We start from the raw sequence: 26,026 nt of genomic DNA, 5'->3' as shown, positions 1-26,026 counted from the left end.
ACTTAATTGCTGTCTTTATTAAGCAGGTTACTGCTGAACTTTATTTGGTATTTGGAAATTGGAAATCTAAGTTCTGTGTAGAATTTTAAAAAAAAATAGATTATGATTTACCAGGTAGGCTAATGTAAGTTAATAAAACAATTATGAGGTCAGTAGCGACCTCTGTGGGATTAGGATCTCTGAACTCGTTTGTTCAGAGAGAGGCTGGTCAGGTGGACGGGTTAAAGAAAGCACAGGTATCTTTAATTTTGATAACACCTAATATGCATACACCATTCTATTTTTCAAATTTCCTTGCCTTCCCCAAAGAGAAACAAAAACTTTGTCTTAATACTTCCCATGTAGAGTTGGATGAATACTTACTGGCAATAATGTAAAAGCATTTTCTAATGAAAATCATTCACATTTTGAAATTAATTTGCTTTGACCATGTTCATTTCACTTTTGTATTTGCTTTCTACAAACATTCAGTTGATTGAATTTTCCTGCCATAACTGTTCAAGGGAAAACAATTTCAAAACCCACATAAGCGGGCATTCAAGAAGCAGAACTTAAAAGGCACCCTGCCAATTTGTCTCAGTTACTTTGAAAGCCTACATTGCACCTCATACTTCATAGGTTTTAATGAATTTATTCTCACAGCCCTCGGAAGGGCGGAATTAGGAGCTACCTGACATACCCCGCCTACAAAAGAAGGCAGCAGCAGGGAAGGAAAGTGAATACACGTGTCCCAGGGCCTAAACTACCTGTCCGAACAATATCATCAACTTCATCACAGTCAACAGCAAAGAAACCTGAAACAGGAAATAATCATAGCTAAACACTACAATTTTTATTTCAAATGACTGTAAACAACATGAAAACTAATGGAAAGAGGGTCAACGACTAATATCTAACAAGGACAAAAGTATTTAGTAATGCAAGTACAAACAAGACAACCTTGCAAATTCAAATTAACTACCTTGCATATATTCATATATCTACATTCATGTATGACTGTATAATTAAACTTCAGTAATTAATCTCAGTTGCAAATTCCTGACAGAAATATGATTAACTCTGTAATTTTGAAAATAGGGCACTGACTTACAGCATATTGTTTAGATCTTATTGTATAGGCTGCATCTACACACACTTGTCTGCCTACAGGCAGCTCAGATTTCTTGGCTTGAAAGGAACTTATGGCAGTAGTTAATGTAAACTGAAATGCTTTGCTGTATAACCTCCCCAAAGCAAAAAAAAACTAAAGAAGGCAATATTTATAAAGAGCAATAGCCACCCCCCAAAGTAGGCAATCATCTGCCTTCAAATATCAAAAGTGGCCTGACCTGACAACTCAAGAGGGAAAGAAGAAATCAAGTTAGCTGTTCAGTTCCTGGCTAGGATTATCAGAAGTGTGATAAAACCAAAGAAAATCCAAAACAACAAAATAATGTAGCAATCCGAGGCAGTTCTTCAAATACAAACCGTAAGAGACTACAACACTACATGCTCAGTTAGATAAAATATACTTGCTTTTAACCTATTACAGTCAGAAACCACTCAATGTAGCCTGGATTTTTTTAAATTAATACATGATATTTGAACAAGACCTGTGATACAGCTCGTTTGACATTGCCACATAGGAGTTGTACAATATCTGATATTGCCTTGCAGATTCCAGCAATGCAGCAGACCCGGATCTTGGCATTAATCCATATCCACCACTGCATAACTGGCCTTGAAGGACTAGTCTGTTTGAAAGATGAGAAAGGAACAAGGTAAAGAATTCTAGAATGAGCTGAGATTCTCTGGGATTTATTTGGCATTAAAAAATATTCATGGTCATAACAGTGGGAAGGACCCTCTGAATCTCAACAACATTATGCAAGTCCAGCCATGAATTTATCAGGTTGTCCCAGCACCGGGATGAATTTTAAATAGAGTAAAGAGTAAATCTTAAAGGATCGGGTAACACAACAGAAATCAGAGTCTGCTCTTGGCTTGCTTAAAGGCAAGGTATCCCTTACAAATGGAAAACGTATTCAAAGGTCTTTCAGACTTGACTTAAGAAACAGACATTTCCAATATTGTTTACTGAAAACATGAGATTCTAAGAAGCATTTATTGTTAACTGCTAGAATAGCTCAACAGCATCATAAAAATGGGAATTTACAGAAAAAGACAGGCTTTTTGTTTCAGAAAGAAGTAGTGTGAGCTCTTTGTAACACCTGTGCTCAAAACATTACTTCATATTTCAGGTAAAGGTCACAGAAAGAGAGTCTCCAAACCATTCTCTATGGTATAGCACAGAGCAGCAATAAAATGCTTCCCTAATCATTGGGGCTTCTCATTTGGCTGGATATTTAAAAGATGTCTCATTTATTTAAAATAATCATAGAAAAATAGAATCGTCTAGGTTGGAAAAGACCCTTAAGATCATCGAGTCCAACCGTTAACCCAATACTGCCAAGCCATAACCCAACACTGCCAAGACTAAACCATGTCACAAAGCACCACATCTACTCAGCTTCTAAATACCTCCAGGGATGGGGACTCCACCGCTTCCCTGGGCAGCCTGTGCCAATGTTTGATAAACCTTTCAGTGAAGACATTTTTCCTAATATCCAACCTAAATCTCCCCTGGCCCAACCTGAAGCCATTTCCTCTTGTCCTATTGCTCGTTAATTGGGAGAAGAGACTGACAGGAGCATGTAAGACTCTAAAGTGATAATGGAGTTTCTAATTTTAGATATTTAGTATCACTTACACTTCTCCTTTGGAAGGATTTAAAACCTATTTTCTTTTACTAGAGAAAAATCTAGCACTTCATATTTTTAGCTATTGTATGATATATCTCATTTATTTTTGGTTCTCGTGCTCTTTTTGCTCTGGTGTCTTATTTATGTCTGTATATATACAACCGGTTCACTAGAAAAACAAATATTGTAGCAAACCTGGTAAAAGTTCAGGGCAAACATTAGGCTGTGAACATCTGTAGATGACAAATATTATTGCAATTATTTTCATCCTTCTAATCTTCCTTCCTATTTTTCACAGTACACAGTTGTTATATCTACTCTTAAAGCAGTTTACAATCTTTCCGAGCAAAGGGTCATGTCTCCTTTGATGTTCTACATTGCCCTGTACAGTGGAGCACCACTTTCCTGATTGGGCATGTCGGTTAATACAAATTATTATCATTATTATTGTTATTTTCTTTAACAATGCAGCTGCAGACCTTTTAATAAAGGACTTTTCATGATGATGAATTAGAAAATTACTCCGGTGGATAATGAAAAGAAGCCAAGTCTCTGCCTGCAACAATACACTAGAGTTTAAAGACTGGAAGAAAAAACAGATCATATTCATCTGAACAGAAAAAGAATAGAACAAAAGCACAGTATCAGTGGCCACTTTATACAGGTTATGTTCCCTTAGAACTCCCCACCCAAGCACTCAGCCACCCCGACAACGGCGGGTAACAAGATTTAACAAGATCTCTACCCAGAACACCCGCAATTCTGAAACCAAACCGGAGCTGAGCCCTGACCATCCCGGTGTGGACGAAGCGGGAACAGAAGTGTTTCTGAGAACGCTTTTCAGGCATTTTAAGGGTACTACTTGTTTGGCAGAGGTAAGCAGGTTGTATTTGTTTCTTCCTAGGGGGCTGAATATTTTCTTTCATATCTTGTCATATAAAAAGGTGGTTTCAAAACCATTTTCATTTTATTGTTTTGTTTAGAAAGACCGCAATCAGTGCATTTTTACTATGTTTACCTCTCAAATGTCTTCTTTTGATATGATTCATATAATTAATTTTAAACCTTTCTATAACAATATTTTAATTTCCTGCATAGAAAAAAATGATAAATTCACTTTTCTTTTAGACTCTAAAATTTCTGCATTAAACACAGATTTCCATTATTACTGATCTAATAAGTCCTATTCTCATCTGGGCTATCAGCAACTCAATAAGTAATTACCATTCACCTTAGGCTGTTCCAGTCCATTAGACCAATACTGATGACTCAGGGGAGGCAATAAACGAAGAGCACAAAGCTGATGAAAGAACAGAAAGTGATGTGAGAAAATGCTGCAGCTGTAACTCATGCTCCATTGCTATGTTTACTGAGAAATGTTCAAATAATATAAAATTGATACAATCAAATGTAGAATAAGTTTGTGAGTTCAATGGTTTATTTCCTTGCACGGCTAAATATAAAAGCTCTGATGTTAGAGGGGAACACAAGACCTGAATTTATTACTAACCTAGGCATAATAGAGGCTACTGGAAGCAAACGGCACAGTTTCATCTGCACAAGTCGCAGGCTCTGCTCTGTCTCCGAAGACTAAGAGTTACTCCAGGGAGTCAAACACGCGTAGCTTTGTAAGTTAAATTGACCCCGATTCTTCCTTCAGAGTTATGCTGCTGGAGGAGCCGGTCAGAACGACACCCAGTGACTCTCGGCTGCTTGTGAAGGAAGAGCGAGAGACACATCTTAGTGTACCTTTGCACAGGTTGTAGCCAGTGTCTTCCCAACGTACTGCCCTCTTCAGAAAAGAGCAGAAAAGGTGCCTGAGCAACTCAAGTTGTTTGTTGAGCTGCGCGTCAGGAGGAACAACGGTCACAAACTGAGAGAGGAGGGGTTCCACCTGGATGTAAAGAGGACTCTGGGGATAATAAAGCACTGGAACGGTTTGCACAGAGGGGTTGTGGAATGTCTGACTTGGAGGTTTTCAAGCCACAACTGGACAAAGCCGCAAGCCATCTGGCTGAATTCATGCTGACGCTGCTCTGAGCAGGAGGTGTGACTTGAGACCTCCTGAGGCCCAGCCCAAGTAAGCCCGTGTTGCTAACACATGATTGGTCTTTACGAAAAGTGAAAGCTTAGCAGATGATTGAGGTGCCATCTCTGTCAGTAGGCAATACAAATAAATGTAGAGGCAACATCAAGTGTCAAAATAAAATAACTTGGCAATGAACTCCACGCAGAGTTTTCAATCCCAACTCTTAGATTAAAGATTGCACGTCACAGCATGTCCAGGGCTTGTGATTCACTGATTTGTTCTCTTACTGATGTTTATATAAATGAATTAAAATTACATAACCGTCAACAAAACATTTACAAAGGATTTAGATGGTTTTGCTGACGAGGGTAACAGCATAATAAATACTTCTAGAGAAGGGCCCACAACTAAATGGACAACCAAATACTGCAAGAGATGCCTAGATCCCAAATGCAGACTTTTGTTTGACAAAATATGGCCCCGTTTGTGTGAAGGCTGTCTTTCATCACACTGATAATTTTATATTTGATTTCTCTATTCAAGCTGGTTTGTTAGTTTAAGTAAAAATAATGTTTAACAGTCACTTTATCAAACTCTGTCTCTTCAAATCAAAATAAAAGTTATACCAATAATGCTTTCCCTATAATTATATTTTTCTGGAACAACCTAAATCAATCACAAGTTCACAATAGTGATTAAAGAGGGGGTGTTTCTAATATCAATACTTATCATGAATATAAATATTTTCTTATAGATTCCTTTCATTAAAAAAAAAAAATCTTTTGACAATTTGGCCGCCTCAACTAGCAAAATCTTCCAAAAATTTCTACAAACACTTCTGTCAAAGAATCTCAAGATTCTATATAAAGTTGTTTACATTTTCTAAAAGTAACTCTCTTCAAAGTAACACACTTTGAATTATTTTTTTGTGATTATTATTTAAAATAATTTCACTTTTTTCCATTCTATAGGTAATTCAGAAATGCACTTCAATTGCAGCCAAACTCACAGATCATTTAGAAATCACATGCTTAGACTAATCTCTCTCTTACGTTGGGAATGAGAATGATCACAACTACCTGCTAGTGTTTCTGAGCCATGGCTGACTTAGTCTTTAAGCAGCTCAATATCACTTAACTAATAGAGAAGAACTAACTTTGGAATACAAGTTTTTTACACAGTACAATTATGTCTACTGAGATTCATAAAAGTTCGGAGTCACAGCCGTTGTCATCCCGTCTTGGCCTTTAAACCTCTGCAAGCAACAAGTGCAGCTTCCCAAAACCACTGAACTTACCTAAACACCTTCGCTGCTGCACATATTCCCGTTTCATAAGCAAACATTATATCCCTGTTTTACAGCCAAAAATCCATGAAACTTTGCAGGATCAGTCAAAACTACTTTACAGCCTCACTGGTGACATGCATTAGAAAATTTTTAATGAGCTGATCTGTAAGGAAAAATGTCTTCATTAAGATGTGTTGTTCCTCTCTCAGTGGCTAAATGATTGTTTCCAGAAGCAATAATCAGCTCCTGATATGAAAGCACCCAGTTAATTAGCTAAGGGTTGTACTATTCGAAGAAGCTACATTACTCAGTCAACCATGGGAAATAGTTTTATTTTACAGTATTATTAAATGCATCTTTTGAAACTGTTTAGCCAGCAGTGCGATTCTTGAAAAACGTCTTTGACTAGAAAAATATCTTTGTTGGTTAGTAACTGCAAAAGAAAACATGCAAAATCTAGCGGCTACGTTGTGGTGTAACAAGATTGCTTCTTTCTATTGCTTTTCAACTTCTAATTATTGTAGTAGAGACTACAATAATCTCTAATAAACAATTATATAAAATTATTGGACAGTGAACTGAAAGTCAAAATACAATTAAAGTCTTTTCCTGGTTATATTTCATGCAGAAAGTGGTGTACAAAGTGTTTTTTAATATACAGCCTTTGGAAACTGAAGCGAATTGCCAAAATGTGTCAAAGATCAGTAGTAAAACTTTTAATTACACATAGAGAAAGTTCACACCTGCTAAGAAATCAGTGTCATAAGCACAGGGTACTGTTCTGTTTGTTTACTCAAAAAAAAAAATCTAGATCAACTGATTGTATAGCAGGAAAACAAGACCTGTAAATTCTAACTGTGAGATTTATCTAATCTACTTATCTAAAACCTCTCTAATGAACATGTAAAGCTCTTTCTGTGGGCCACAGAGAGAAAGTGGCAAGCGAACAGACGAATTCCCCTTCTCTACTTGAAACCGTTTAATGATGGAACCTAGAAATGCCTTTTGGCAGCCAACTGCATTGATCTTAGAACCGGCCTGGACCGTAAGTTTAGCTTAGACACCTTGTATCCTAAAGCGAGGGTGGAACATCAGACTGGAAATTTGTTTGTATAGCCTTTATTTCAAAAGTAAAGATGGATCTAGACCACTGTGACACGTACGTTTGGAAGTGAAAATAATCTTGTCATCTGTAGTTTAAAACACCGGCAGAAGACCCAGTATAAGGCTGAAACACTGAAAGTTGTTCTGATGTGGGTTTTTGCAAAACTGTAAATATCAAGTAACACGGAGCAATACTTAAGCCTACACAAAAATCTCTAAGGATTTCAAGTTTCATTTTACTTTATACAAATACATATATATATAAAAAAGATTATATGTCTGTATATATCTACACACCTGCCTATCTATATTTTATCTATATATAAAAATGTATGCATATGAGATGTGGACCCAGAGTGTTGTCTAGTTCAGCCACTGGATAAATAGGCTTCGTAGCCAGTGGGACTATAAGAGCGAGAGAGTGAGGAACTATTTCTATGACTTTCTCTTCTTTTTTTTTCCCTGAGAAAGCAGAAAAAATTAATTCCTGCTCTTTGCCTCAGTTTGCTGCTTCAAACTTTTCTTCCTCAAAGCTGCAAGCACAGGTCAGCTGGAAATCAACAAGTGAAAAACAAAATCACAGGAATAGTTGAGACCTTTGGCCAAAGGTCCTTTCTAAATGACACTCCCATGCCAGAGAGATCCTGCAAACAAACCTCTTAAAAACTGCCCTCCACGAACGGCAACTTCTGAGAAATCAACAGGGAACTGCTGAAAAGGACAAAGGTCCTGTTCCAACAAATCTAGAAAAAAAAGAATTTGCATAACAATTCATGCCCAGGTTGGAGAAAATGATCAGAAGCAAAAAAAGAAAGACAAAGTGTGAAAAGGCAAGTTTGGCTCTTTGATCAGCAGAGCAGCAATAGATGATTTTGCGTTTAACTTCACTTAGGCCAGGACCATTTAGACTAGGTGTCCTGTCATTCAGCACAACAGAAGTCTCATTTCTTGTGGAGCTATTTGGAAATTGCCTAAGGAAAAATTAAGAATAATGGAAGTTTCTGGACTGAAGCTCACCAGGGGAATGCCTAACGTAGTAAGCAAACTCTGTAAGGGGAGATCCGAAGGTACAAAGGTAAGTCACCGATAACAAAACTAGATAATTTCTTTCACCACCACAGTGGCATGACAGCAAAGAGAAAAGGGAGCAAAAAAAAGACAGAAGTGAAAAGTTATCATAATCTCGTATCACACGCTAAAAAAGAAAGGGGGGCTGGCAGCTTGACTGACAGCTTCTGAGATGTCACAGTTCAACAACAAGTTCCTGGGGAATAAAAAAAGGAACAAAAAATAAGGAAGATGAGCATGAAGAGAGGTTACGTGAGTCCTGTCTCTTCCCTCCTCCCTCTTCATCCAGACCAGACATTTTATACAGATTTCACTAAAAGTAATACATGAAAAGGTAAGGGAAATGTAAGAAAGGATACTTATGGAGAAGTGAGGACAAGGAAACTTTTGTATATGGACTGTAAATTTTGACCAAAGAAGCAGCAATTTCAAACACAGTGCTTTCAGATGCTCATACGAAAGAATCAATAATGGCAAAATGACATTTTGATTACAGTCAACTGAGAGGAAAAAAGATCTTGACACAGTTCATGGTAGCAGGAAAAAGTAGGTGCTGGCAAAACGCCAAGCCTTTTAATTTAGAGCTAGACTATGCCACCTTCCCCTTCCGCTATTCCACAACCAGCAGAGCTCAGATAAGGGGCAAAGTACTACTTAAACTGGGGGGGGGGGGGGGGGCTTGATTTATTTTACAGTTCTGGGAGGTTTCCAAATCTGAAATAGGCTGTCAGCTTGTTGATAAATCATAGAATGTGACAGGCAATATTTGGTTTGGGAACTGTTCTCAAAAATACCTCCTCCTTTAATCTCTATCCCCTCTTTTCAGTAATCCTGCATCACTATTACCACAGGCATATAAAGGTAGTAAGAAGCTTTCTTTAGGGCCATCACTGTAGCTATCAGCTGAGAGAGTATCTCAAAAGCAATTCAAGGTGTTCTCAGAAGTCTCCAAGTGTATTGGATTCCCTTGCGTTTAGGTTTTATTTAAAAAAACTCGATTTTTTGTTTGACACCTCTAGCACATTTGGGTGAGTGCCAATAAGTTCTACTCATGCAAGAGAAAATGGAGATCAACTGCTAAACTCATATTTACCCTGATCAGAAATACCAGCGACATCCAAAAGGTTGGGCATGGGCACACAACCTTTGAAAAGACACACTGCCAGACGGAAGACAGAAAATCGCCAGAATCATAGAATCACAGTATGTTAGAGTGGTTTGTGTTGACAGGGACCTTAAAGATCATCTAGTTCCAAACCCCTGCCATGGGCAGGGACACCTTCCACTAGACCAGGTTGCTCAAACCCCCTTCCAACCTGGCCTTGAACACTGCCAGGGATGGGGCATCCACAGCTTCTCTGGGCAACCTGTTTGAGGGCCTCACCACCCTCATAGCGAAGAATTTCCTCCATATATCTAATCTAAATCTACCCTCTTCCAGTTTAAAGCCATTACTCCTTCTCATATCACCACATGCCCTGTGAAAAGTCCCTCTCCAGCTTTCTTGTAGGCCCCTTCAGGTCCTGGAAGGCTGCTATAACGTCTCCCCACAGCCTTCTCTTCTCCAGGATGAACAACCCCAAGCCTTTCTCCATAGCAGAGGTCCTGCAGCTCTCTGATCATTCGTGGCCCTCCCCTGGACCCATTCCAACAGGTCCATGTCTTTCTTGTGCTGAGGACCTGATTGTCTAGACCTGGATGCAGCCCTGCAGGGGGGTCTCACAGAGCGGAGCAGAGGGGCAGAACCCCCTCCCTCGCCCTGCTGCCCACGCTGCTGGGGATGCAGCCCAGGGAACGGTTGGCTTTCTGGGCTGTGAGCGCACATTGCTGGCTCATGTTGAGTTTCTCCTCAACCAACACCCTCAAGTCCTCCTCAGGGCTACTCTCAATCCATTCTCTGCCCAGCTGGTATTTGTGCTGGAATTCCTTTGTGCTGCTCTTCAGGTGCTTTCCTGCTGACCTGTGATCCTTATCCAGGCTCTAGGCACCTATTACTGGCACTGGTATCAAACTGGTAGGAGTGGGATGGATTGAGGTTCCTCCTTCCCAGCAACTTTAGTTTAAAGCCCTCTTCATCAGCTTGGCAAGCCTATGACCGAAGATGCTCTTCCTCTTCTCTGACAGATGGACCCCAGCAGCCCCCAGTAGACCAGGTTTCTCAAAGCCAGTCCCATGGTCTAAGTAGCCGAACCCCTGGCTGTGGCACCAGTCCTGTAACCATTTGTTGATTCACCATATTCAACTGGCCCTTTCAAACCCTTTCCCTTTGACTGGGTGGACTGATTAAAAAAACTGCCTGTGCTTGAGTCCCTCACCACTACTCCCAGGGCTCTGTAATCTTTCTTGATCCTCCTTGAGTTGCTCCTGGCTGCATTACTGGCGCCCAAGTGAAAAAACAGCAGAGGGTAATAGTGAGTGGACTGTTCGAGGCTTGGTAGTCTTGGTGACATCCCTGATACAAGCCCCCGGTAAGCAGCATACCGCTCTGGAGAGTGCATCACGTCAGCAAATGGGTGCCTCCGTACGTCTCAGAAGAGAGTCACCTACTACTATCACCCGTCGCCTTTTTTTAATCGTGCTGGCTGTTACACTGGGAGAAGATCGGGCTGTCTTACTCAGCTACAGCATCTCTCCTGGTGTGATGGGTCCTTCCTCTTCAGTCTCCAGGCAGTGAAGCAGTTCTGCAAGGGCACCTCAAGCTTCAGGGGAAGCCTCTTCCTCCTGCTGGTCCTTGCCATTGCAACCATACATTCTTCTGCACTATTGCCCCCGCTCCTTTCTGTGTGTGCCAGTGGGGGAGGTTTTGGCTGTTTGGCCGTTTGGCCGTGGGTGTGGGTCCACGGCAGATTGCGCTTGGAACCAGCTATCTCCTTCTCAGCCTCCCTGATGCTACGCAGCCTTCTCTCTGCCTCCTGCAGCTCAGCCACCTGCTGCAGGAGGTCCTCCCCATCAGCAGGCCTTTTGCAGGCAGGTCTGCCGCCTGTCCCTGCCCCAGGAGAAAGGTCCTGGCATGTCCTGCAGTCTGTGGTCTGCACTGCAGCCTTTTTCTTCATGAGGCACGTCTGGGTGGATGCATCCAAGTGCCGGGTCCTGCCCTTGGGTCACACCAACCCCAGGCAACGCTCCAGGCCTGGGGCAGAGGGGCTGGGAAGTGCCCGGCGGAGAAGGCCCTGGGGGTGCTGGCTGACAGCCGGCTGGGCATGAGCCAGCAGTGCCCGGGTGGCCAAGGAGGCCACCAGCCCCCGGGCTTGTGTCAGCACTGGTGTGGCCAGCAGGAGCCGGGCAGGGATGGGGCCCCTGTGCTCGGCCCTGGGGAGGCCCCACCTCGAATGCTGGGCTCAGGTTTGGGCCCCTCGGGACAAGAAGGCCCTTGAGGGGCTGGAGCATGTCCAGAGAAGGGCAGCAGGGCTGGGGCAGGGTCTGGAGCACAAGTGTGCTGGGGGGCGGCTGAGGGGGCTGGGGGGGTTTAGCCTGGAGAAGAGGGGGCTGAGGGGAGCCCTTCTCGCTCTCTGCAGCTGCCTGAGAGGGGCTGGAGTGAGGGGGGGGTCGGTCTCTGCTCCCAGGTCACCAGTGACAGGACGAGAGGAACCGGCCCCAGGCTGCGTCAGGGGAGGTTTAGGTTGGATGTGAGGGAAAATGCCTTCCCTGCCAGAGGGGTCAGGCCCTGGCACAGGCTGCCCAGAGAGGTGGGGGCGTCACCGTCCCTGGGGGGGTTCAAACACCGTGCAGCCGTGGCACTTGGGACCATGGTTTGGGAGGCCTGGGGGTGTTGGGTTGGGGGTTGGACTTGATGATCCTCAAGGTCTTTTCCAACCTTAATGATTCTATGATCCTATGGTCAGCCACCACTGGGGTAGATGTTGCAGACCCCCCCAAACAGAGCTGCAGCCTTTGCTCTCAGACGGCTGTCCACCATTCTGCCTTGAGGGTCAGGCAGAATGAGTGCCCTTGACCTGTGCAGATGGTCACAGAACGGCGCCTGACTGCTGGGTTACACTATGCCTCATGCTATTGGTACCTATATTTATAATGTATCTTTAATATAGTAAAACAAACAAAAAAATGTAAGAAAGTCACCGTACTCCTGTGGCACATGTGGAAATATTCAAGTATTTAAATATAGCTAATGCTATTTTAGATGCATAAGGTATCTGAGACATCCTGCACTAAGTGGTACAAGAAGACTAACATCTTTACAGTGATGTCATGGTTATTACGGTTCACTGTACGGGTACGAATTTTATATTCCCAGTACTGAAAAGCCACTAGAAAGAGGCCAGGCTTACTGAAGAAAAGTTGAGTAGAGAGATGCTATTAAAAGCACCAATTTAATAATATTCAAGCTCAAGAAGAAAGACCATGAATGAAAGAAGCCCTGTTTAGAAAGAAAAGATTCATAAATGTGAAACCATAAGGTCACCTAGGCTGATTAATTAGCAGACCATTACATTATATTCATTTATTCACGCAGTCTTCCTTCTATTACACACAGCAGCATAATTTTTACTGCCATCAATATGGTATCCATCCACCTTCCCAAAGAGAAGTTCACAGGTAGAGTTAGGACTGATGAATGAGGAGGGAAAAGTGTGGACAGATTGTGAAGTAAACGAGTGCACCGAGAATGGAGAGAGCTCACATCATCATAAATAAATCACATTACCAACAGCAAGGAACGACTTTGGGGAACAAAAGGAGGAAGGTTAAAAAAAATCCCTCCAACCTTTCCCCACGCTTACCAGCAAAACTGCTGTACCAGAAATAGATTGTGCCCTGAGAACTTGTGGGCCATAACAGAGCCGCAGCACTCACAACCTAGATCAGAGGAAAAGCTACAAAATGGAGCCATTAATATTTGTGCTTGATTAGTGGTTTTGATGTTCAAATCAGTATTAAATGTTAATGACTTAATCAGCAACGGAAAGAGATATAATTTGAATTAGTGCTAGTTCTTGACAAGGAAAAAAAAATTAATACAGGAAAATTAAGTGACTTAAGTAAAGAAGTCACAGTAGTTACAATCATGGATCCAAACTGTGTGAACTCTATATATGCTAAAGTCAGATTCGTAAGATTTGAATTCAGCCCTTAAATATGTCACATGCTTCCTGAACTGGGAAAGGAAATTATACCCGGTTTAACGCTTTAAATTGGGGATAATATTTCAGAGGTGTGTGAGACAAAAGCCTTGAAAAGCAGAGGGCAAGACTTCCGAGACACATGTGACTCAAATGGAACTCAGTACGCTGCGTACCCCAGGCTGGTACATGTGAACTGAACCAAACCATTTCTCCAGTCTAACTGAACTTCGGTACAGAGCACATATACTTGATGTATAAAACAGACTCCAGCCAAACTCATTTATATCATTATAAATCTCAAGATGGTAATTAGGGATGGAGAAATACGGTCACAATAGGTACTACTCCTGCATTATTTCATTATGTGTAACACGTTAATGCATAGGTTCTCAGCTGGGTGAAGGACACACAGGAACAGACAGGCTCATGGGGGTCAGAGTCACTCTCATTAGTATTGATGTGTACGTGGGGATCCTGCATTAGACAGAGCAGATCTCAAAACATATTCCTGCAAAAAGCTAGGCTGAGATTTGGGAAAGATGAAAACCTAGGAACCTGCTACATTTATGATTAAGCAGCACTTACTCTGCAGAAACGCACTCATGACCTGAGATTGCACACTGCTGCAAATTAATCACACAACAAGATCTTACTCAATGTATAATCTACCAGGAAAAGGTGCGCTACATGAGTAATATTTTGCAAAATTAAGATCTGTATTTGCTGACCAAACTTCACACTAGGATCAAGTAGCAAAATATTAGAAATCACTCTGAGAAATCAGAATCATTCATTATGAGGAAAATATGAAAACAATGACCATGATTTTTTCAATTAGAAACTCAGCATGTTAGCTGCAGTGTTCATACACTTATAATTAAGCCTGCCCATTGCTCACAGTAGATTGGTTTCGCATTGCCTATAACACTGCCAGACTTCCATTGCTAGAAGAAAATTTTCCCATACCAATGTCTATATCTATTCAATTTTTATAAATTCCAGATAACTTTAATTCAGCCACTTGCCAAAACAATTTTAAGAAAATAAAGGAATGTTTTATCCATGCTTAAAATAAAAATCTTTGCAATCATTTAATTTAAAAAGTTCCAGTTGCCTCCCTGTTTTGAAATAGGGATTTGAATGTAGATCTTGGCTTGCTCAGCGTAACAGCTCTTCTTTTGGGCTTCTCAATCTGGATTTCAAAGCAGAAGCCTCAAAGCTCATTGATTTTCTCAGTCAAACAAAAAACTGTGAAAATCCACTACCAGCCTGTTCTATCTCAATGAAGTGGTGGATGCTTATAGTTCACAATGATCTAATACCTCTACCAATTATTTTATTTGGCTTTCTTAAGCACAAGTAGCTTTCCCTGAACCTGCACTCCTTCTACATCACTTCTATAGAATCATAGAACCATAGAATCATTAAGGTTGGAAAAGACCTTGAGGATCATCAAGTCCAACCCCCAACCCAACACCCCCAGGCCTCCCAAACCATGGCCCCAGGTGCCACGGCTGCACGGTGTTTGAACCCCCCCAGGGACGGTGACGCCCCCACCTCTCTGGGCAGCCTGTGCCAGGGCCTGACCCCTCTGGCAGGGAAGGCATTTTCCCTCACATCCAACCTAAACCTCCCCTGACGCAGCCTGGGGCCGGTTCCTCTCGTCCTGTCACTGGTGCCTTGGGAGCAGAGACCAACCCCCCCCCTCACTCCAGCCCCTCTCAGGCAGCTGCAGAGAGCGAGAAGGGCTCCCCTCAGCCCCCTCTTCTCCAGGCTAACCCCCCCAGCTCCCTCAACCTCTCCTAATTCCATCAACATAAGGTGTGTTTTTTAGGTGTTGTCTGCGCTTGGCTTTAAAACACAATATTATCACAAGTTAGACAGCAAAAGTTTGCCAAGACATTTTCAAATCCATATATATCTGTCTATATGTGTACATGCAATACACACTGTCTTAATCTATGCAATAAACTGGTCGGCGACCAGCTGATATGAAATGGTGGGGGACAGCTAGGCTACAGCTTGGCAAATTCACCTCATAGCTGAAGTGGTGGACTTTATCACCGATCACTGGCACACATAATTCGCACTTACTCACATAGCATCTTATCTTAAATCCCAGAAACATCGACCTCAACAACCTAACTTGGAAGATTTTAAACAAATAAAATTCCCTCCAGAAGGAAGATAAACAAGTTTCAGGTTTAAGCAGATGAAAATTCTTGCCTTACTAAGGACTATAATTGAGTACAAACAAATAGTTTTAGAATTAATTCTACGATAACTGTTTGCTATGACACCTTTGCAGTTTGTCTATGTTATTTTTCAGAAGGAAAAGAACAAATGATAGCACTTCCCAGAGCTTCAGTGAAGGTTGTTCTGTTATGGTTTGTTTCATTTTGGTTTTAATTTGTAAAAAGGTTCAATTCTTTGTACACTGTAAATCAAATTAAGGCCTGCCTAGGGACTCATCATCTGAAGCATCTAATGAAGAAAATACATCAGGGCTGATGCAAATTTATTGGATGATTTTTGCACAAAGGAAACAACAAAATAGCCAAGAAGAACCACATATTAACGAGGAAACAGATGATATTTAATTAAATAAATATTCTTGGCAGTACTCCAAGGAATGATATTGTATGGGTGTTGGACAGCCACATTTTGAAGCAGGTTACTAAGGTTTAAACTACATTGTTCATTGTTTTTCTTTCTACTTATAGAGCGAAAGTACCTAAGAGACAACCAGACAGTTCTTAGAAATCAAGCATCTAAAAGCACAGTAATATCACACATTCTCTACTGATGGTTAATTAAGGGTTTCCTTGGGAAAAAAAATCTATTTTTGTTAACTCTGTATTTATGCTTATTATAAGTATTTTCATTCCTTCCATAAAAATAATTAATCAATTTAATTATTTAAGATCATTAATGCAATCTTAAATACTACACGTAAAAGAGGTTCGAGAATTTTGAGAATTGCTTATCTGGAAGACAAATTATGGGGGGCTTTGATTAATAGGAGTCCTTTTTCAGGACTGTTTTAGGCATAGTACAGCAATGACACCCTGACAAAGAACCTGGGTTGTGATGTAGACAAGACAGATGACTAAATTTCTAATTCATCTGACTATGGCTGAGTCTTGTGACTGACAGGTTACAGTTAAAGACCCATGCAAAGGTTCACTGAAGTGAACCTGCACAACCGAAATTGAAATTCCATTGGTCCCCCTGCGTACCTGTTTTGGCCTTGGGTCCTTGACAGGAAAAGGCTGTAGTACAATCTGTAATCAAAGTGTCCATGATAAACAAAATCATTTAGTATTACTATTACATATGGAGCTCATTATTGTTTCCTGGGGTTTTTGTTGTTGTTGTATTTTAACTAGCAAGATGGAGGGAAAAAGAACTTTAGTCAATGACTGAAATAGCTGTCCTCATTGAGGAGAGTGGGTTTTAAGACATGGACTTCAATTTAATCCTACCTTATTCTAAAGGTAAAAGCAACAGAAGCATGACACTGTTTCTACTGACTTTTGACCATATGCCTATACCATTCGGTTTCTCAAATCCCTCCCAAATTTTTAATAGCATTAACCACCAGTAAACGGCTGAACAGCTCTAGAGTCAGCCATGTGCCTTTTGGCAGCCAATCACATAAGTAATCTGATGTCTTTAGTGCAATTAATATTTCAAAAATTCTCTAAAATGCATATATGCTAGTTCTACTCACACTTGCTAATACACACCTTGTACAGAAATCAGTAATGTCTCCCATTTTCTTTTAACTGAGTTTGTAGTTGGAATCAAAATGAACTCCAGTCACCCGAGATCATTATTTAACATTTTCAAATACATGCTCCCAGTCAACAGCACTCACGTAGTTCATAGATACTATTAGTAAACCTTGCAAGTGCCAGGCCCTGCCCCTGGGGAGGAACAGCCCCCGCACCAGCACAGGCTGGGGGGGACCTGCTGGAGAGCGGCTCTGCTGAGAGGCCCTGGGGGTGCTGGGGGGCAGCGGGGTGACCCTGAGCCAGCACCGGGCCCTTGGGGCCAAGGGGGCCAGCGGTGTCCTGGGGGGCATGGAAAGGCGTGTGGCCAGCAGGGCGAGGGAGGTTCTCCTCCCCCTCTGCTCTGCCCCAGTGAGGCCACACCTGCGGGGCTGCGGCCAGTTCTGGGCCCCCAGTGCAAGAAGGGCAGGGAGCTGCTGGAGCAAGGCCAGCGCAGAGCTGCCAAGGGGATCAGGGGCTGGAGCATCTCCCTCGTGAGGAAAGGCTGAGAGACCTGGGTCTGCTCAGCCTGGAGAAGAGAAGGCTGAGGGGGGATCTCATCAGTGCCTATAAATATCTGAAGGGTGGGTGTCAGGGGGATGGGGCCGGGCTCTTTTCAGTGGTGCCCAACGCCAGGCCAAGGGGCCACGGGCACAAGCTGGAACACGGGAAGTTCCACCTGAACATGGGGACAAACCCCTTCCCTGTGCGGGTGCCAGAGCAGGGGCACAGGCTGCCCAGAGAGGCTGTGGGGTCGCTTCCCTGGAGACATTCACCCCCCGCCTGGACACGGTCCTGTGCCCCCTTGTCCTGGTTTCAGCTGGGATAGAGTTCAATTGCTTCGTAGTAGCTCGTATGTGGCTGTGTTCTGGATTTGTGCCGGAAACAGCGGTGATAGTGTGGAGACGTTTTAGTTGTTGCTAAGTAGCGCTTACACTGGCCAAGGCCTTTTTCAGCTCCCCGTGCTCTGCCGGGTGCACAAGGAGCTGGGAGGGGGCACAGCCGGGACAGCTGACCCCAACTGACCCAAGGGATGTTCCATACCATGTGACATCATGCTCAGCACATAGAGCTGGGGGAAGAAGAAGGAAGGGGGGGACGCTGGGAGTGATGGCGTTTGTCTTCCCAAGTCACTGTTACGTGTGATGGAGCCCTGCTGTCCTGGGGATGGATGAACACCCGCCTGCCCACGGGAAGGGGTGAATGAATTCCTTGCTTTGCTTTGCTTCCGCGCGCAGCTTTTGCTTTACCTGTTAAACTGTCTTTATCTCAACCCATGAGTTGCCTCACTTTTACTCTTCCGATTCTCTCCTCCATCCCACTGGAGGGGAGTGAGCGACCGGCTGCGTGGGGCTTGGTTGCTGGCTGGGGCTAAACCACAACACCCCTGCTCTGGGGGTGCCTGCTCAAGCAGGGGTGGGACGGGATGAGCTCCAGAGGGCCCTTCCAACCCCCAAAATTCTGGGATTCTGTGATTCTGTATCTCCCAGAACTTCTGTCTTTATGTGAAAACTGTGTCCACAAGGAACAACGGCCGCAGAGACAGAATTTTATTTTTGTACATTCCTAAGCCTAGTGGTTATGTTTAGAAAAGCAAGTAATTCAGTTGCACAAAAATAAATCTGTAAAAAAGCAGTTGTTGATAAAGTCCCTATCTGTATATTACATGCTATTTGGACTAGACTTACTCTGACCATCAATCGCGTGGCTGTGTGAAGCTGCCTGAAGGTCAGTCACTAGTTCAAATTTTATTTTCCAAGACGATAAGTTGGTTTAGTCTCCTCCAAAAGGAGTCTTAGTGTTTACACGAAACCGAACAGATACTCAGAAAGGCGGATAACTGGAGGATTCAGTTTAAAATTACGCTAATGCTGCAACCAAATTTTAGCCATTCTTTTCTCTCCCCTTGCATCTGATACCCATATAGCAAAATTAGAAAATCCACTTTTTATGCAGACGAGCAAATTTTTGTTATTAATTTCATCCCAAATTGCTTACATGTTCATTAGCGAATACACAGAAAAAAACATTAACAATTTGATAGTCTGCAAATAGTCTGTAGTTCAATTCCATAAGGTAGTTCATTACCCTACACAAATGGGAGCTGTGAAGTCTTAGCAGAAAGCAGAAAAATCTTATAAAACTAATATTTGCAGGCAAATGCTGTAAGAATGTTTCTATCACTTCTATTAACTCATGTAATGGCCTATTCTTCACCATCACTCCACCCACATTTCTTTTCCTTGGGACTGTTATTGAGCTTTAAAGATACATATGACAGGTTTGTCAGCAAATCAGCAATATTTTGAATCTTCCCAAAATCACAGTAATAACCCTGACCGCACTTTGCACTAAAATATCACATTATTCCTCTTTTCACAAGATTCATGTTTATTTAGCCCCCTCAGCTAAAAGAGAGGGAACCGCAGTCCACCGTGCCTCTTGAAAATTTTTCAGAATGACATCTCACTGAAGAAACAGACTCTGTGTATGCATGGTAGATAAAAGGAATATTCATCTTGGAAAAGTTATCAATAAACTATCTAAGAAAATGCAAATTCTCGTTTTCATTATTACTACTCATTGATATTGGGCATGCTCTTGCTGGGAGCCGAGCAATCTGGCTCTAAGCCAGTAAAGCACTTAAGCGTTTTCTTATCTTTATGCATTGAAGTCAATATTACTATTCACATGCTTAAAGTTAAGCATGTGTAAAAGTTCAGTCTCGCTCCAGACTGAACCCACCAGAAAAGCACATTTAATGGAATATGGAAATATATTTTTAAAAAAATCCTAGGCCAGAATGTTCTACAGATTGAAATAATGTTCATTTTTAAATAGTTCTGTTCCTCCAAGATTTGCTCCATTTCATTGGGTTGACAGTATGACAGCGCGTGTGTGTCCAACAGAGGAGAAAGATTTGAGGATTACAATTCAAATATTATCTTATAATAGTTATCCCTATATCTTACAAAACTATTAAATGCTAGGGACTCAGTTCATGCCTGATGTAACTCTGGCTGAAATCAAAGAGTTGCCACAAAGAAGAAATTAGCCTTATGTGTGTACGAGTGAGTGCTTTTTCCGTAGATGTTGCTAGACTTCAGGATGTTAAGCTTTTGTAAACCTCCATTAAAGAGCTTTTATCAACTCCTGTTGCAGTTTCCATAGAAACAGCAGATCATAATTTCTGTGAGAATATAAAACCTTTTTCAACACATTTGATGGTAATTTTCTCAAAATGACCTCCACATAATTAATGTGATATCTGACCCCTGCTTTAACATTATTTTCTAAGAAACAAGCTGTATTGCTCCTTCAAAAATCTGAATGCATTGTTCGTCCCAAGCAAAAAAGACCTTGAAAGTTTGGGATCTACTCAAGCGGGTATTGTATATGTGGCCAGTTCATGTTTCTCCTTCTTTTAACACGTTTCTCTGACTTTGTGGGAGATTATCTAGACGTGTATGACCTCGGTGCTTTTGCAAATATAGCAGTCAGAAAACTGCGACGTGAAACCAAATAAAACCTGAGCCGTCCACCTGTCCGAATCCCACTAAGAATCCCAGTTCTCAAAAGTTAAGAGTTTATTGCATGATTTCCACGCAACATGAAACGCTCGCGATGAAATTTTACTGATCACGTTCTCTCTCAGAGCAACGTCACCTTTCTGGAAATGCTGACCACAATGCCAAGAGAACAGACCTTTCAGAATTTTACATCATTTTCACAAGATGAAAAGAAAATGCAGTCAAACAAGATTTTACCTTAAGCCCACATACTTAACTGAGATGACTAATTTCTATTTACTTCAAGAATTGATTAGAATTTGATTCTGATGGGGGTAATAGATATTCAAAAGTTTGGGAAAATGCTATCAAACTTTGGAAATTAACTTTAGAAATCTATTGCTGAAAACCTTCTCTGCTTATATTTATCCTAAATCTTTGTTTACCCCAATCTACTTTCTCTAATTACAGGAGAGCATCCTTTTTCTTTCTTTCTCTCTTTTGTTGTTTTCAATACGGCAGTTTTGTTGTCCTTTCCCAGCTGAATTCTTTTCTCCTGGCGATACTCTCTCTGTTTGCTTACAGTTTGGCATTTCTGGGTTTTTTAATGTTTTCATTTCCATGAAAAGGTCATGGACCTCATGGATCATCTCTCGGTTTTCAGAGATTCATTTCCTAGTTATGCACTTCCATTATTTTTTTAATCATTTCACACAGAATGGCACCTTTGTTCAAAAATGAGTAAACACTAAAAAATTAAATGAAAGGATGCTGCTTTCTACAGCAAAAATTTTGAAGTCTTCTCCAAAAGGGATTATTTGCATATACTCATTGATATATGAAAACTACCAGCTGATTAAAAGTTTCATGGAAAATATATCAATCAGAGTGTCTCCTTGAACAATCTGGACTACTTTGTATATTTATTTAGGTATATATATTGAAGTACAAAATAGACACCACTGTTTCTGAGAGCATTAGAATGTGCAAGCAGCAATCTGCCTCCTTCTGAGTCAGACCCTCAAATTGTTCAGTTCACATGAAAGCTTTCTTTTTTCGTTGGGTTGTGTTACTATTGGAAACGCTCCTGTTCTCATGGACAGCATTTTGAAATATATGTATACCTATTTGCCATGGATCTCAGACACTTTCTATCTAGTAGAGAAGAAATTCTCTTTATATGCTTAATAGAAATAGAAACTATTGGACTGCTACGGACTGCTTGCTGCTTGCTGCAAGAGATGCTTATTTCTTGCATAAACTCTCTTGACCGCCTCTTTCTGTAAGCTGTCTTTATCGAGAAGACTTTCTTTTATATACAACTGTATTTATAGGGAATAAAACGACATTTGCATACAAAAGCTACTTCTGTTTACTCTTGGGGGGAGAAAGGAAAGAACATTTCTCTTTCACAAACATTCCAGTGTTCTCAAGACTTGACCAAAGTGTTCAGGTATTCTAATAGGTTCTTCAGCCTCCGGGGTGTAAACCAAAGGTATTATCTGAAAGTGGCAGCATGACCCTAGGGTGATGCTCAGAGGAAACCACTAGAAACGTAAGCGAACAACTCCAGCCTTGCCTCTCTCACACAGAAGAGTTGAGAGTTGCATTTCCGCAGAGAAGAAAATAAAAACCCTGCCTTTTCTTCCTGTATTCTGCATGACCTTGTAAATATGCATTTAACCTCGTCACTCAGCTGGAAGGACTAACATAATTTCAGTTCTTCAAAGAGGCCCTTACCACTGTCTTCAATCTCTTTTTATGTCATCTAATCATCCACCGTTTTAATTACTTCTTTTTACCCAGTGACTATTTTTCAAAAAATGTTATGTTTCCTGGAACTTTACATCCTAGAAAAACCATAACCTCAAGCTTGAAACTCCAGTATTTATTGCTAAAAAATAATGAATTCGTGCGCTGGCTGTCAAAAGCTGCTGTTATCCTCTCCTATGTGTAAATGCTACTGCTCAAGGGTTGTCCTCTTTCCCCAGGAGAAGTGCAATGGGTGCAGAAGGCCTGTAGCATGATCACGGAATCACAGAATCCCAGAATTGGGAGTTGGCAGGGCCCTCTGGAGCTCATCCCGTCCCACCCCCTGCTGGAGCAGGCACCCCCAGAGCAGGGGCACAGGGCCGCGTCCAGGCGGGGGGTGAATGTCTCCAGGGAAGGGACCCCACAGCCTCTCTGGGCAGCCTGTGCCCCTGCTCTGGCACCCGCACAGGGAAGGGGTTTGTCCTCATGTTCAGGGGGAACTTCCCGTGTTCCAGCTTGTGCCCGTGGCCCCTTGGCCTGGCGTTGGGCACCACTGAAAAGAGCCCGGCCCCATCCTCCTGACACCCACCCTTCAGATATTTATAGGCACTGATGAGATCCCCCCTCAGCCTTCTCTTCTCCAGGCTGAGCAGACCCAGGTCTCTCAGCCTTTCCTCACGAGGGAGATGCTCCAGCCCCTGATCCCCTTGGCAGCTCTCCCCTGGCCTTGCTCCAGCAGTTCCCTGCCCTTCTTGCACTGGGGGGCCCAGAACTGGCCGCAGCCCCGCAGCTGTGGCCTCACTGGGGCAGAGCAGAGGGGGAGGAGAATCTCCCTCGCCCTGCTGGTCACACGCCTTTTCATGCACCCCAGTGATCTAGCTACAAAATGTGTTCTAATTAAACTTTTTATTGTTAGTAAACTTTCTCTGTGAATATCTTCAAGCAAATTCAAGGAAATTATGCCTGACCCTCAGTTGCCTCATACCAACGTTAAAAAACGAGCACCTGAGCATAATCTGAAGAATCGTGCACAGAAGGGAGTTGTTCATTCACAGGATATTCAGCTGCTGGCCCTGATATCCCAGTAAGTGTGCTGGGTCTTCTCTTTAATCTTGCTTTGTTACCATAAGTTCTGTAAAGAGCTGAATTTTCTCATCGTGCTAGTCTTCAAAGTGCAAGAGGAAAACTGCATTTACCCTACATGTGCTTCATTAACAGCATTCGTTCCGTTCCTGGCAGCGTGTTTCTGTCATGCCTTGCTCAGTCACGGGTTTGTGAGAACGAAACATATAACTTGCATGTAAGATTGAACTTCATCTCCCCGAGCACACCTTAACACTGTTCAGTGTTCAAGATTTCCAGGAAGGAATGGGCATTGCTATGTCTGCGGCTCTGTTACTAAGCGGAAAAGTTGGCTTCTTCGCTGATTGCAGTCCCTCGGTTTTTGCCATTATTTATTGAGGCAAAACATTCTGAATGCTACTGAAATCTCTTAATAAACTTTATTCTGCAAAATTCAGTGTATTTGTTGATTACGTAGAGATTCAACCTAGTTGGTTTGTGCCGTTGTTAAAGGAATGTCTGTATTAGAACACAGTACTCCAACCAGGCAAGCAGGGCAGCATAATGACCTCACTTTATGTGCTTGACATTTTTAATAGGATCATATTGCTTACTGTATGAAACCTCCCATCTCCTGTAACTGTATATTTCAAGGCCACAAAATAACAATATCATTTTGTAATAAAATTTCTAGTGCTTTATGTATTTTCTATACACCTCTCACAGTTTATGTGTACTTCAGCTGTCATTTTACCTCCCTTTCTATCTTTAGCATCTCAACCTTTTTTCCTGCTCGCTTTCAGGTTCCTGATGATTTACCAGCAAATTCTCACGAGTACCCTCACTGAAAAATGTATTGTAGATCATTTAGTGATAATCTCTTCCAGCATCAAACAGCAGTTGCAGTGGATTAAGAAAGAAGCCAAAGAAGCCACAGCTTAGACTGATTTTAGGACACTCGGAGGACTCCTTTGGAAACAGGACACTTGGGTTTTCTTCCCCGCTACAGTGAGTGTTTATTTATTTATAAAATGGACAAAGGGTCAGAGGCATTACCTGAATAAATATGTGTTTCCTTCACTGCTTGGCGATCGAGGGAATCTCTTAGAAAGCGGGGGAAGATCAGTTAAAATCCTGTTAGTCAAAGGAGGGAGCTGAAAGTTGGATTTCTCACCTCCAGTGAGAGCATCCGCGTCCCTAAACTCTTGCATAAAGTTCAGCTTCTTCTTGCCTCATATCTTCCTAGAGGTGCCCCAAATGGAACCACTTGGTTTTGAACCAAAGGACTTGCTTCACCCAGTTTCCATTGTTTTCAACAGGAAAAGTCTAAATTATGTCATGAAAAACTTTTTGAAATCACATTTGTTAATGAGTCAGAAGAATTGAGTAGTTGCACAGTTCTGCCTCCGCTTCTTTACCTACAACACGCCCAGCACAATGCAGGGAAAGTCGCGCATTTAAAGACATCTAAATTCAGGCGTATTAGCTCTGAACTGAATCCAGTCCCTACTGTACCTTCTTATCTCTCAGCTGCTCTTCAGATTTTTGGCAATTTTTCCCCCACCTATTCCCCATCTATTCCTGGATGGATCGAGTTGCTATTATGCTGTTACTACTCATTTTTCCACTAATCGCTTCAGAAAGAGATTTGTAAAGTGTCCAATTTCCATTTAATTTTGAGAGGTACATACTTAACTATCTTTTGTCTATTTAAAGACATTCACCATCTTTTACAGGTAAAATAAAAGGAATGCAACAATAGGGATACTGATACAAATTCTTATTATTATCCAAACATTTTCCAAAGAGAGAATTATGATTTGTTAGCGCTCTCCTAATAATAATTCAGCACACAAATCTTACTTTACTCAGAGAAAAAATCCTACATGCAAACTTATTTATGCTGTTGTCGGCCATTTACAGCCTGCCACCTAATCCTCTCCAGCACTAATCTTTTGTGACACATTAAAATATTCAATATCATACCTTCTAAAAGGAGATGATAGGAACAACATTATTAAAAAGAGATAGACTTGGCAATATCACCCTGAGGCCACCCTAGAATTATCCTAATTATAGGTAAATTTATAGATACTTTTTTTATATATATACACACACATACGAAGAGATGAAGTGCACATCTGTAACAAGAAAATATTGACTAATGGCAGACAATCACCATTGTTTCTTCATAGTATGTTTCAGAGATCATTGGATATGATCATGATGAACCTGATTACTTCACGGTTTTTACATTCCTGAATATGATGTAATGTATCAACACATTAATTGAAATTTTGGTCACAATTAGCATGTATTAAATTTCTGATTAGTTGTATACATTTAAAGCACTTTAATTGGTTTGTTTCCATTGATATAATGTAATGTGTTTTAAACTATGTAATTTAGAGGTGTGTATTTAGTTATCATTGATTAGCTAATCAATAGTATTGTCACAAGCGTATGAATGCTGGGTTAATTATGTCTGAAACTCACATTTCTCAGGAAATAAGTGATATAACAATTTTCCCTCTGGCTATGTTAGCACATCATTTGCTTCTTTTATTAAGTCATGCAGATACTAACATGAGTTTGTGTTCTCTCGCTTGTTTTGTAAAG

General features: G+C 41.6%; 1 protein-coding gene and 1 long non-coding RNA gene across 3 annotated transcripts in view; one reads left to right on the top strand and one right to left on the bottom strand.

Moving 5' to 3' along the window:
* The window catches only part of MSRA (methionine sulfoxide reductase A), a 303,800-nt gene that overhangs the window by 201,969 nt on the left and 75,805 nt on the right, over positions 1-26,026 (bottom strand). The window lies entirely within an intron of this gene.
* Positions 7,789-24,861, top strand: LOC142054242 (uncharacterized). Its single transcript, XR_012659464.1, has 3 exons — positions 7,789-8,237; positions 23,262-23,429; positions 23,564-24,861. It is a non-coding gene; the product is annotated as an uncharacterized LOC142054242 (long non-coding RNA).

Source organism: Phalacrocorax aristotelis, chromosome 3, assembly GCF_949628215.1.
Source record: "Phalacrocorax aristotelis chromosome 3, bGulAri2.1, whole genome shotgun sequence".
NCBI lineage: Eukaryota > Metazoa > Chordata > Aves > Suliformes > Phalacrocoracidae > Phalacrocorax > Phalacrocorax aristotelis.
The sequence above is the reverse complement of the archived record's forward strand: the minus strand, read 5'-3'. Positions and strand labels throughout refer to the sequence as shown.